A 13,629-nucleotide genomic window follows, 5' to 3' on the forward strand; every position below is an offset into this window, starting at 1 on the left:
TGCATGTTTGGGGTATTATGTTGGTTATGCTGTGTCAGTCATATTACATTTCATTAAATGCATCTGGCTTCATAAGATTGAGGAAATTGTACAGATCCAAACGTATTTCCTTTTTGTAGCATCACTATAAAATTAGTTTGTTATATTGTTTTCTCGTGGTGTGGAGGTTCTTGAAACAGAACATTGTAGAAACAAGGAAACCATTTCCAGGTTAATTATTTGCAATGTATAAGTAATTTATCTATTATTTATTTACATTTGTTGTCTTTCATTGCACTGCTTTAGACAATTTTGTACAAATCGTTTTTCAGTTATGTGTTGGCCAAATACACACCTGGAAATTGAAATAAGAACACCGTGAATTCATTGTCCCAGGAAGGGGAAACTTTATTGACACATTCCTAGGGTCAGATACATCACATGATCACACTGACAGAACCACAGGCACATAGACACAGGCAACAGAGCATGCACAATGTCGGCACTAGTACAGTGTATATCCACCTTTCGCAGCAATGCAGGCTGCTATTCTCCCATGGAGACGATCGTAGAGATGCTGGATGTAGTCCTGTGGAACGGCTTGCCATGCCATTTCCACCTGGCGCCTCAGTTGGACCAGTGTTCGTGCTGGACGTGCAGACCGCGTGAGACGACGCTTCATCCAGTCCCAAACATGCTCAATGGGGGACAGATCCGGAGATCTTGCTGGCCAGGGTAGTTGACTTACACCTTCTAGAGCACGTTGGGTGGCACGGGATACATGCGGACGTGCATTGTCCTGTTGGAACAGCAAGTTCCCTTGCCGGTCTAGGAATGGTAGAACGATGGGTTCGATGACGGTTTGGATGTACCGTGCACTATTCAGTGTCCCCTCGACGATCACCAGTGGTGTACGGCCAGTGTAGGAGATCGCTCCCCACACCATGATGTCGGGTGTTGGCCCTGTGTGCCTCGGTCGTATGCAGTCCTGATTGTGGCGCTCACCTGCACGGCGCCAAACACACCATACGACCATCATTGGCACCAAGGCAGAAGCGACTCTCATCGCTGAAGACGACACGTCTCCATTCGTCCCTCCATTCACGCCTGTCGCGACACCACTGGAGGCGGGCTGCACGATGTTGGGGCGTGAGCGGAAGACGGCCTAACGGTGTGCGGGACCGTAGCCCAGCTTCATGGAGACGGTTGCGAATGGTCCTCGCCTATACCCCAGGAGCAACAGTGTCCCTAATTTGCTGGGAAGTGGCGGTGCGGTCCCCTACGGCACTGCGTAGGATCCTACGGTCTTGGCGTGCATCCGTGCGTCGCTGCGGTCCGGTCCCTGGTCGACGGGCACGTGCACCTTCCGCCGACCACTGGCGACAACATCGATGTACTGTGGAGACCTCACGCCCCACGTGTTGAGCAATTCGGCAGTACGTCCACCCGGCCTCCCGCATGCCCACTATACGCCCTCGCTCAAAGTCCGTCAACTGCACATACGGTTCACGTCCACGCTGTCGCGGCATGCTACCAGTGTTAAAGCCTGCGATGGAGCTCCGTATGCCACGGCAAACTGGCTGACACTGACGGCGGCGGTGCACAAATGCTGCACAGCTAGCGTCATTCGATGGCCAACACCGTGGTTCCTGGTGTGTCCGCTGTGCCGTGCGTGTGATCATTGCTTGTACAGCCCTCTCGCAATGTCCGGAGCAAGTATGGTGGGTCTGACACACCGGTGTCAGTGTGTTCTTTTTTCCATTTCCAGGAGTGTACATCTTCATTATTTGGACTTGAGGTTTTTGTCATATGAAATCACTCTACCCATTGTAAATTTATGTTGTTTATAGCTTAGCTTGATTTTTTCAGTTGCTTGATTTTGTCAGTTTTGTTTTTTAAAACTTGTATTGCAATTTGTACTGTCCATAATTTCTCTCTTGTTCTCGTGATGGTTGTGTTTTCCCGTGTCCTGACAAGATGTCTAAAAGAGCAATGTGTTACTCCTGATCAAGCTCATTATAAGCTGCTGTCCAGTGTCAGTTTTCATGGTAATTTTTGTTTATGCCTGTTCTGATTACTCTTTCTATTTTGAGTATTCTGTCCATCTGCGTGGTGTTGGTTGTTCTAAAAATGTTGCTTGCACATGTTATTTCTGATTCTGTAATTGGAGTCTGCTACCAAAAATGGAGGGAGAAACTCTCAGAACACCAGCCACTTGTATTGACAAAGTGCCAACAAAATTGTTAAACATCTGCCAGAGATCCTGAGATTAAAGCCAACAGGCAATACATCAAATGAGATAAAAACTGTAAGATGTGAACACAGTTACATTTGTAGGTCAGCAGGGTATACCACCAACAGATGCTTTCTGTGATTGAGAGTGAGTCAGTGGCATGTGTATGGGCATTAACACTGTTGTCAGAATTTAACAAAAAATGAGCTATTCATTGTTATCATCACCATCATCATCTACATATTCATTCCCTCAAGCTCAGTGCCTTTGTGTTTTCCCCCTCCAGTTTCGGGGGTTAGAATAGGCCCGCGGTATTCCTGCCTGTCGTAAGAGGCGACTACAAGGAGTCTCAAACTTTTCGGCCGTATGTGATGGTCCCCTGTTGGGTTTGACCTCCATCTGTCAAAATTTTTCTGAAGAGCGAGCCGATTGGGGAAGGGCGCCTTACTTGGTGCTTTGTGTCCATCTAGCGATCAGACCTTTCGCCAGCTTCTTTGTCGTTGCATTGCAGTCCTGCCCGCTCTCCATCTCTTGGGCATGGATACATTCCTGCGTGCATTTTCCACCTTGCGCTGTGCGGTGCCACTTTCTGCACTGATGGTGACCATGGACCACATGTCACCTAACATCCAGCACGGTAGCCAGTCCGTTGTGGTGGGGCCGCCATGTACCCTGTTGGTTGTAGCCCCCTGACAACACAGGGATCACTCTACTGATGCCTGCGCCGTTAACTCCCCACGTATGCCAAGGAGTAGATGCCCGTCTCCCTGGGGCATCAGGACTCCCGGTAATGGCCATCCGGCCAGGTGGCTATTGCTGCGGCTGGGTGGCGCCCATGGGGAGGGCCCTTCGTCGGAGTAGGTGGCATCAGGGTGGATGATCCGCAATGAAGCGTAGTACATCTTCTCTCGCTGGCGGCCAGCCGCCAGCAGTCTCTAAGCGTTCTCGGGCTCAATTTAATGCTCAGAAGTACAATCCGACAACATTCCCCTCTCTGGCCACGCCGTGGGAGGAGCGTAAGTCTCAGGATGGAGGTAACAGTTATTCGCCCCGATTCTTAGTTTGCACGAGAGCTGATGGGGAGTCTTTTCTATCCACAAAGCCTCAGTTCTTCGTCGAGCATTTAGAGGACAAGTTTGGAGAGGTGGAGGGCTTGTCCAAAATGCGCTCTGGGTCAGTACTGATACAAACGGCATCCTCCGCCCAGTCACGCAGGTTACTTGCTTGTGACAAGTTGGGGGATGTTAACGTTACCATTACACCACATAAGAGTTTAAATGTGGTTCAGGGTGTTATTTTCCGTAGGGACCTACTTTTGCAGTCTGATGACGAGCTGCGCGCCAACTTAGAGCGTAGAGGTGTTCATTTCATCCGGCGTGTTCATCGGGGTCCGAGGGACAATCAGGTTGCTACCGGTGCCTTCATCTTGGCCTTCGAGGGTGATACATTACCGGAGAAGGTCAAGGTGATGGTCTACCGTTGTGACGTCAAGCCCTATATCCCTCCCCCGATGCGGTGCTTTAAGTGCTGGAAGTTCGGCCATATGTCTTCCCGCTGCACTTCCAGCCTCACATGTCGAGATTGCGGACCCACATCACATCCCAATACTCCATGTGCCGCGCCTCCCATCTGTGTCAACTGCGGAGAGCATCATTCACCTTGCTCTCCTGACTGCAAAGTCTTTCAGAAAGAGCGCAAGATCATGGAATATAAGACCCTGGACCGGCTGACCTATACTGAGGCCAAAAGGAAATATGACAGACCCCATCCTGTGAGAATGACATCTTCTTACGCAGCTGCTACAACAACTGTGCTAGCCCCATCAGTTTCGAGACTTCCAGCTAGCTCGATGAGCAGTACGACTCCTCCTGCCCCCTTGCCCGTGGGGGGGCTCTACCCAACCGGTTGCTCCTGCACCACTTACCTCAGGAGCAACATCCTCCCACCCATCGGGGACGTCCGTCCCCGCTTCTCAGCCGGAGAAGCGTCTAACTTCTTCAGCTACTCTCGCCCATAAGGGTTCCCTTGGGTCCCTCCCTTCCCAGGCTTCCACCAGCGGGAAGGATGACGGCCAACAGTGGCATAAGTCCCCACCAGCGGCCGGGCGTAGGGCTTCACGATCCTCCTCCGTCCCGGAGACTGAATCGGTGAAGCCTTCCCAGCCGGTGAAACCCAAGGTTCAGCGAGAGAAGTCCAAGAGAAAGACCTCTAAGGCCAAAGAACTTGCGGTGGCACCGACCCCACCGCACCCTTCTAGCTCTGCGTCTGAGGATGAGGTCGAGATTCTGACGTCCGCTGAGGACCTTGATCTCGCCGGTCCCTCGGACGCCATGGATGTCACTCGCACGGGTACTGAATCGGTGGCAGTGACTGAACAAGCGGCGTAAATTGCCTTCCCAGTCCCTTCACGCCTTTCTCAGCCATGGACAATATCATCCTCCAGTGAAACTGCAGCGGTTTCTTCCACCATCTAGCTGAGCTCCGACACCTTATCAGCCTTCACCCTTTCTTCTGCATTGCTCTTCAGGAAACTTGGTTTCCAGCAATGCGAACCCCTGCCCTCCGTGGCTATCTGGGTTATTATAAGAACTGGGCAGCTTATGAAAGGGTGTCTGGTGGCGTCTGCCTCTATGTCCTTCACACTCTGCACAGCGAGTCTGTCCCTCTCCAAACACCTTTAGAGGCTGTCGCTGTTCGGGTGTGGACGCCACAGGCTGTTACCGTCTGCAGTCTTTACCTTCCACCGGATGGTGATGTCTCGCAGCATGTCCTGGCTGCGGTGATAGCCCAGTTGCCGCCACCTTTCTTGCTACTGGGCGACTTCAGCGCCCATAACCCTCTGTGGGGTGGGTCAGTGGCTAGAGGTCGAGGTGCCACCGTTGAGCATTTATTGTCGCAGCTCGATCTCTCGATTTTAAATGATGGTGCCTTCACACATTTCAGTGTGGCGCATGGCACATAGTCCGCCATTGATCCATCGATCTGTAGCCCTAGCCTCTTACCGTCTGTCCAATGGAGTGTGCATGACGACCTGTGTGGTAGTGACCACTTTCCGATCTTTCTGTCACTACCACAGTGTCACTCTTCTGGGTGCCCTAGCAGATGGGCTATGAATAAGGCTGACTGGGACTTGTTCTCCTCCACTGCCGCTATTGAGCCTCTCTCTAATGATGACATTGATGCGGTGGTTCAATCGGTCACCACCGGCATCGTTACTGCCGCCGAATCTGCCATTCCCCGTTCTTCTGGGTCCCCTCGACGGCGGACTGTGCCTTGGTGGTCGCCTGAGATCACTGCAGCAATTAAAGATCGTCGGCGGGCGCTACAGCGTCACAAGCGACATCCATCCATAGACCACCTTATCGCCTTCAAACGGCTGCGTGCACGAGCCCGCCTCCTTATCCGCCAAGGCAAGCAGGAGTGCTGGGAGTGGTATGTGTCCACCATTGGCCTCCATGTCACTCCATCGCAGGTCTGGGCCAAGATCCGAGGCCTCTATGGCTATCGGACCCCTGTTAGCGTCCCTGTGCTCTCACTGGATGGAGCAGTTTGTACAGACTCCGACGAAATTGCCAACAGCTTGGCAGAGCATTTTGCTCTTAGTTCCGCTTCTTCCAATTACCCACTGGCCTTCCGCTCCATTAAAGAGCGGATGGAATGTCGGAGCCTTTCGTTTCGCACCCACCATCCAGAATCTTACAATGCTCCATTTAGTGAGTGGGAATTTCGCAGTGCCCTAGCCGCTTGCCCTGATACCGCTCCTGGGCCAGATGGCATCCACTGTCAGATCCTGAAACACCTTTCAGTGGACTGCCAGCGACGCCTCCTCGACCTTTACAACCGTCTTTGGGTCGAGGGGGAGTTTCCGTCGCAATGGCGGGAAAGCATTCTCATCCCTGTTTTGAAACCTGGAAAGAACCCTCTGGAGGTGGACAGCTACCATCCCATTAGCCTCACCAACGTTCTTTGCAAGTTGCTTGAACGGATGGTGAGCCGGCGCTTGAATTGGGTACTGGAGTCTCGGGGCCTTCTGGCTCCGTCTCAGGGTGGGTTCCTTAAAGGCCGCTCCGCCACCGACAATCTGGTGAACCTGGAGTCGGCCATCTGTACTGCCTTTGCCCGCCGTCAACACCTGGTCGCTGTCTTTTTCGACATGCGGAAGGCGTACGATACGACATGGCGTCATCACATCCTTTCTACGCGTCATAGATGGGGTCTTCGGGGTCCTCTGCCGATTTTTATCCGCAATTTTCTGTCTTATCGTACCTTCCGCGTGCAAGTCACGGCCTCATATAGTTCCTCTCACGTCCTGGAGAACGGTGTGCCACAGGGTTCTGTTTTAAGTGTCTGCCTGTTTTTAATCGCAATAAACGGGCTCACTGCAGCGGTGGGAAAATCTTTCTCTGCTTCCCTGTATGCTGACGACTTCTGCCTTTACTACAGCTCTACTGGCATTGCAGCTGTTGAACGTCAGCTACAAGGCGTTATCCGCAGGGCGCAGTCTTGGGCTGTAGCGCATGGTTTTCAGTTTTCGGCTGCCAAGACCCGCGTTACGCATTTCTGCCGGCGCCGAACAGTCCATCCTGAAACGCGGCTTTATCTTGCCGACGAACTCCTTGCTGTCGTTGAGACCCACAGGTTTTGGGTGTCGTTTTTGATGCCTGGCTGACTTGGCTGCCTCATATTCGGCAGCTTAAGCAGGCGTATTGGCGGCATCTAAATACTCTGAGATGCTTGAGCCACACCAGCTGGGGCACCGACCGATCTACCCTGTTACGGCTCTACCAGGCGTTAATCCAGTCCCGTCTGGATTATGGGAGCCTGGCTTATGGCTCCGCTTCCCCATCTGCGTTGCGGGTGCTGGACCCAATACTACACAGTGGGATACGACTTGCCACTGGTGCCTTCCGCACCAGCCCAGTGGACAGCATACTTGCGGAGGCAGGTGTCCCTCCAATTCGGTTCAGGCGCCAAAATTTACTGGCCGCTTACGCTGCCCATGTTTTTAGCTTGCCCGGGCATCCAAACTATCGTCTTCTGTTCCCGCGATCGGTCGTCCATCTGCCAGAACGTCGGCCCCGGTCAGATTGTACGATCGCGGTCCGCGTTCGAGAGCTTCTCTCCGGGCTTGGGGCTTCACCTCTTCCGCCTCCTTTCTGGGCACCTCTACGTACACCCTCATGGTGTGTGCCTCGCCCTCGCCTTCAGCTGGAATTGGCACAGGGCCCGAAGGACTCAGTCCCTCCGGAGGCCTTCCGCCGCTGCTTTCTTTCCCTCCTTGCAATGTATCAGGGCTCTGGCATTGCGTACACTGACGGCTCGATGGTTGCTGGTCGTGTCGGTTGTGCGTTTACTCTAGGGGACCATTCCGAACAATGTTCATTGCCGGCTGGCTGCAGCATTTACACTGCTGAGCTGGTCGCCATCTTTCGTACCCTAGAGTACATCCGCTCCTGCTCAGGTGAGTCCTTCGTGCTCTGTAGCGATTCCCTGAGCGGTTTACGAGCTCTCGACCAGTGTTTCCCTTGTTCTCATCTGGTGATGGCTATCCAGGAGTCCCTGTATACTCTTGACCGTTGCAGCCGCTCTGTGGTCTTTGTTTGGACCCCAGGCCATGTTGGGATGCCCGGCAATGAGAATGTTGACCGCCTGGCGAAAGAGGCCACCAGTCAACCACCTCTGGAGATTGGCCTCCCGGCGACTGATTTGCGGGCACTATTACGCCGCAAAATTTTCGATTTATGTTACGCTGAATGGCGCAACCTGCCCGTACCAAACAAACTCCGTCGTATCAAGGCGACGACGACTGTGTGGCGGTCGTCCATTCGGGTCTCCCGCCAGGAGTCTGTTGTCCTCTGCCAGCTGTGCATTGGGCATACTCGGCTGACACACGGCCACTTATTGCGCCGTGAGGACCCACCTCTGTGTTGCTGCGGCTCCGTTTTATCTGTGGTGCACATTTTATTGGAGTGTCCGCTTTTAGCTGTGCTCAGGCAGACGTTCGCACTGCCTGACACGCTCCCTGCCGTTTTATCTGATGACCCTGCTATGGCTGGCTTAGTTTTACGTTTTATTCGGGCAGGGTTTTTTTTATCATTTCATCTGAGTGTTTGTGTTTTATTTTATTGTTTTGTGTTGATTCTGGCCTTTGGCCTACGGTTTTAAACTCAGTTTTTAATGTGTTCTCGGTGGTTGGCTTTTCCTTTTTTTGTTCCTATGGTCGGCCAACCACCGTCACACTCTGTGTGATTTTAGTTCGTCTTGTCTGGTCTTTATCTACATTTCTCTTGTTCTGTATCGTCTGTGCTCTATTCTGTTCATCGTTTTTATTCTCTGTGGGTGTTTTTAGGATTTGGAAAAAGGGACCGATGACCGTAGCAGTCTGGTCCCTTTAATCCCAACCAACCAACCTTTGTGTTTTACATTGTAATGCCATTCTGGTGGTGAAGCTTCATTTCGATCATTCTTTGTCTGCTAGCATACATTTGTATTATTCTTTCTGACATAACCCTTAATTTGGGGCCACATAAACACTCGATGTAGTAGGTTCTTGTAAATACCATCAGATAAAACTTCAATAATCAATTGTTAAGCAAAATGCTCCATCTTTTGGGTGCTAGCTTTTTCCAACACTCTCATTTCGAGTTTCAACATTATACGACTATTCTGAAATCTAAGGGTTATCATCACTTTGATGATTCACACAGTAGATAAATATGCCACTGGGTACATGATAGTCTCTCTATCTGTCCAGAATCTTAGCCTACAATAAAATGATATTTTCTGATAAAATAAGACGCAAAGGAATCAGTTTTTAACCAAATATTATCCTTAACTTCACTAGAGAGACACTGCATAGTAAGGTACAACGTTAGTCCAAAAGTAATGATTTCTCTTTCTTTTTTTTTTTTTTCTCTCAGAAAGTAAATATTTACCTAAAAGCTAATTTCCTGTACTGGGTGTATCTTTGGTATATTCATGCAGAAATATACTCCAGAAGTTGAAATAGATAACTCAAAATCCATGTGGCTCAGCTCTTTCTGGTGCCCACACAACTCGAACTACAGTCGCCAGGGTGCAGAGACCAGTACATAAAGTCTCCCTCCTCCTATCGCCCTATTCCACATCTGACCCCTTCCACTTTCCCAACTCAACAAAATGGAGCCCACACCTAGTTTCTCACAGCATGCCCTCCTTCACTAACACACTACACCATAACTCGTACTGCTTTTAATTTCCACACTGGTCTCAAGCACCCAGGACAGTCAACTTGCCAGGCGATTTTAGTACCTTTTTTTTTTTTTTTTTTTTTTTTTTTTTTCAAAAAAAAAATCACAGTTCTATAACAGTGAATTTGGTACTTTTGTACAATGTCTCAGAGGAAAGGTCCCGTGTGGCCTACTTAATAACGAGGTGGTTGTTATAATACAAGGTTATTATTATGATACACTGATGTCCAAAATTAAAGCAACAAACCGCTGATTCCCTGACCAGATACAATCATACAAACTTAACAGATTAAGATTTTCACTCTGCAGCGGAGTGTGTGCTGATATGAAACTTCCTGGCAGATTAAAACTGTGTGCCAGACCAGGACTCGAACTCGGGACCTTTCCCTTTTGCGGGCAAGTGCTCTATCAACTGAGCTACCCAAGCACGACTCACTCCCCGTCCTCACAGCCTTACTTCTGCCAGTACCTCGTCTCCTACCTTCCAAACTTAAAGGCAAAGGTCCTGAGTTCGAGTCTCGGTCCAGCACACAGTTTCAATCTGCCAGGAAGTTTCATATTAGCGCACACAACGCTGCAGAGTGAAAATCTCATTCTTGAAACATCCCCCAGGCTGTGGCTAAGCCATGTCTCCGCATTATTCTTTCTTTCAGGAGTGCTAGTTCTGCAAGGTTGGTAGGAGACGAGGTACTAGCAGAAGTAAGGCTGTGAGGACGGGGCGTGAGTCGTGCTCGGGTAGCTCAGTTGGTAGAGCACTTGCCCGCGAAAGGCAAAGGTCCCGAGTTCGAGTCTTGGTCCGGCACACATTTTTAATCTGCCAGGAAGTTTCGAACTTAACAGATGTCTATACGACCATGTTCTGCACAGATGATGGTATTCCAGTCAACGGAGAATCACGCCAGTGATGTCATGGCACCTATCAAAAAGGGCACTGTTCGCCGGGTAGCCCCATATCCAAATTAGCTGTATACACAGTCATAGACAGTGCAGTATGGCACAGAGAAGACACCTACCACACACTCTGCGGTGGAGGGCCATAGGAAGAATGGAAGCAGGACAGGCGCAAACTCATGTGGCCCAATAGCTTAATGTGAATCGTTCTGTTGTTTCACAAATGTGGTCACACTTTCTAGAGACCGAAAATTTTATCCTAAAGACGAGGGCAGGGCCGACCACTTGCGACATCTGAAACAGAGGACCATTATTTAGCTATAAGGGCACTATGATACCGCCTTAGCACTGCATGGCAACTGGCATCTGCCCTCGCAGCATCCACTTTACATGTTGTATTGTGGCGAACGGCATACAGAAGGCTTTGGCAGAGTGGCCTTTGTTAGAAACCTGCTGCATGTGTAGCTCTGACAAGACTTCACAGAAGGGAATGTCTAGGTGGAGTTGTCAACATGCCACGTGTATGGTCAGACAGTGGGCCAATGTTCTTCTCACAGATGAGTCCCGATTTGGTCTGGAGAGTGATTCTCAGTGCATTCGTGTTTGGAGGGAACATTGAACATGATTTTGGGTTCCAAACATATACCGATATCAAGGAGGATGCCTAACAGAGTGGGCAGGGATTATGTTGGCTGCTCAAACACCTCTTCATGACATTGTACAGGTGAATCGGCAAGGTTGAACAGCTGTTAAGTATCGTGGTGAGGTCTTGGGACCTCAGGTGTGGTTGTTGCAGGATGCTGTAGCCCTAGAGTTTGTACTGACTGATGGTAATGCTTGAACCCGTACGGCACAGGTGGTTGATGTTTTCTTGTAAATGGAAGATATTCCATGCATGAAGTTGTCTGCCCACTCTCCTGATTTGAATCCCATAGAGCATGTCTGGGATCCCCTAGGTAGATAGGTTGCATCACGTCAGCATTCACCAACCACTCTCCTAGACTTGCGAGCAGGTCTGTAGAGAGAATGGGCATTATTGCCTCAAAACAAGATTATGACGTCATTCACAGCATGCCCTGTCATTGTCAGATCTGTATTGCTGCCAGAGGTGGCCACACCCCATACTGAGCACATTAACCAGTTGTTGGAATGTGTGTGCAAATCTTTTAAGTTGGAAGAAATGAAGGACATTCTTGTCTATCGTTATGCATGTAGCACTTGTTTATGTTCTGTATTCTTTACATTGTTTGTACTTTACCATCATCCGTTTGTACTACTGTGAGGCAAAATAAATGCAACTTTGCAAAATTTCCATTTATTGCTTTAATTTTGGACACCAGTGTATAACTGGCAGTCAAATGAAACCTGAACCCTTGCCCCCAGCAGGAGTCTGGTATGGCTCCACTCAGAAGTAATTGCCACACACATTAAAACACAGAAGATCAATTGCTGTTTGTAGAATGTGACTGGCCACTGATGTATCCATAATGGCACCCACTCTTGGAGTTCCTTGTCCGACTGAAACCAACATCCACACATGACTGCCATCAGGTTTTCAAATATGTAAAAATATGAAAATCACACAATGAAGGGTCCAGACTGTATGGAGAATGTTGCAGTATTTCCCAACCAAATCCATCTGACAGCATTCGTAGGTGTTGAATTTATGGTGCATTGCAGTTTCTGCAAAGTGTCTTCATAATGCTGCACATTTATTGTGGTTCCACATTCAAGGAACCTGAGGAGCAGAGCGCCCCTTCAGTCAAAGGAGGAGGTCATCATGACATAATCGGAACCTGTGTAATCAGCTTTGGATTTCTTTGGCTGGGGAGATGTGGGATGTTTCAACTGTTGGATCAAGGCTATGGTTTACTTATTTTGTTGGGAAACGCTGCAGCGTCCTCCTTGCAGGCTAGATCTTTCACTGTGTGATTTTCACATTTGGCAGACTGAAAAAAGACGTGCATGGATGTTGGTTTCACGTGGATGAGGAAGTGCAGGAGTGGTTGGGGTTGTGGATCCATCAGTGGCTGACCATGTTCTATAAAGAGGAATCGTTCATCTTGTCTCCCAGTAGGCTAAATGACTTAACATGTGTGGTAATTACTTCTGAGTGGAACCATTCCATGGTTCTGTTGTGCCATGTGTTCAATTTTCATTTGTCTGCCTCCTCATGTATTTGAAATTGCTGGTGTGTGATTTATTGTATACAGAAAGGAAACTTGTGCAATCCACATTATACTTGTTACGTTTTGGAACACTGGGACATACACACAGCAATTTCAAACTTTGGACACCATCAAGATGCTCCTTTCTGATACACTTGTCCTAACTGGCTCTTTCTTATATAGGCATATATTTTGTCCAAACCTGGTGGATGCAGTTTGTTATTGGTAGGTGGTATCTTTATGCAAAATGTCTGCTACTAAATCGTGCGTGCCCATAAATAAGAAATAACATAAGCATGTGACGTGTATTAGTGATTCATGTGTGTGGTATTGCCCCTATAAAGATAATTCTGCAACAATTGATTAAAAACCTCCATAATACCTGACTCCTGTGTCCATTTCCCTGAGTTTTACTCAATCCTAAGTATGTGCCCTATCAAAGCATTAGAAATCACAAACTGTTTTATGCCATAATTACTTGGGTTAATTCTCATGCATACATGAAAATGAATTCATCATGGAAAACTATGCAAAGCTTCATCGACTGCTAAATATCCACGAGGAACAGACTAGGGATGACACAAAATCAAATTATCAAAAAAAGGGACATTATCTTTCTTTATAGTGACACTCTGCCTGCAACTGCTACCTGAATTTCAGCTATTGTCATCCGTCTAATAGTCAAAGCAGCTCAAACAATCCTATGACCTCCTTGTGGTGCAGTCATTCTGAAACAACCCATGCCAACTATTCTTTGCTGCACTGTTGTTCTTACTCCATCAACTAACCACATGTCCTGCAGTCACACCACTACAGCTAACTGCCTGTACACTCTATCGGTATGAACCTCCTACGTCCATCATGTCAATAATTCGACCTTTCTTAAAGTCCAAAAGGTGACGATAAGCTGCTCATACATGTCCTGCATATGCATCTACACTGAAGCACCAAAGAAACTGGTATAGGCATGCGTATTCAAATACAGAGATATGTAATAAAGCACAATACGGTGCTGTGGTCAGCAATGCCTATATAAGACAACAAGTGTCTGGCACAGTTGTTAGATTGTTGCTGCTGCTGCTACAATGGCAGGTTATCAAGATTTAAATGAGGTTGAACCTTGTGCTAT

The 13,629-nt window shown here is 48.8% G+C and overlaps 1 protein-coding gene across 2 annotated transcripts in view; it reads left to right on the forward strand.

Moving 5' to 3' along the window:
- Window positions 1–13,629, forward strand: part of LOC124595580 (protein regulator of cytokinesis 1-like) — a 239,812-nt gene that overhangs the window by 211,505 nt on the left and 14,678 nt on the right. The gene's annotated exons all lie outside the window — the stretch shown is intronic.

The sequence above is a fragment of the Schistocerca americana genome, chromosome 2, assembly GCF_021461395.2.
Source record: "Schistocerca americana isolate TAMUIC-IGC-003095 chromosome 2, iqSchAmer2.1, whole genome shotgun sequence".
Taxonomy (NCBI): domain Eukaryota; kingdom Metazoa; phylum Arthropoda; class Insecta; order Orthoptera; family Acrididae; genus Schistocerca; species Schistocerca americana.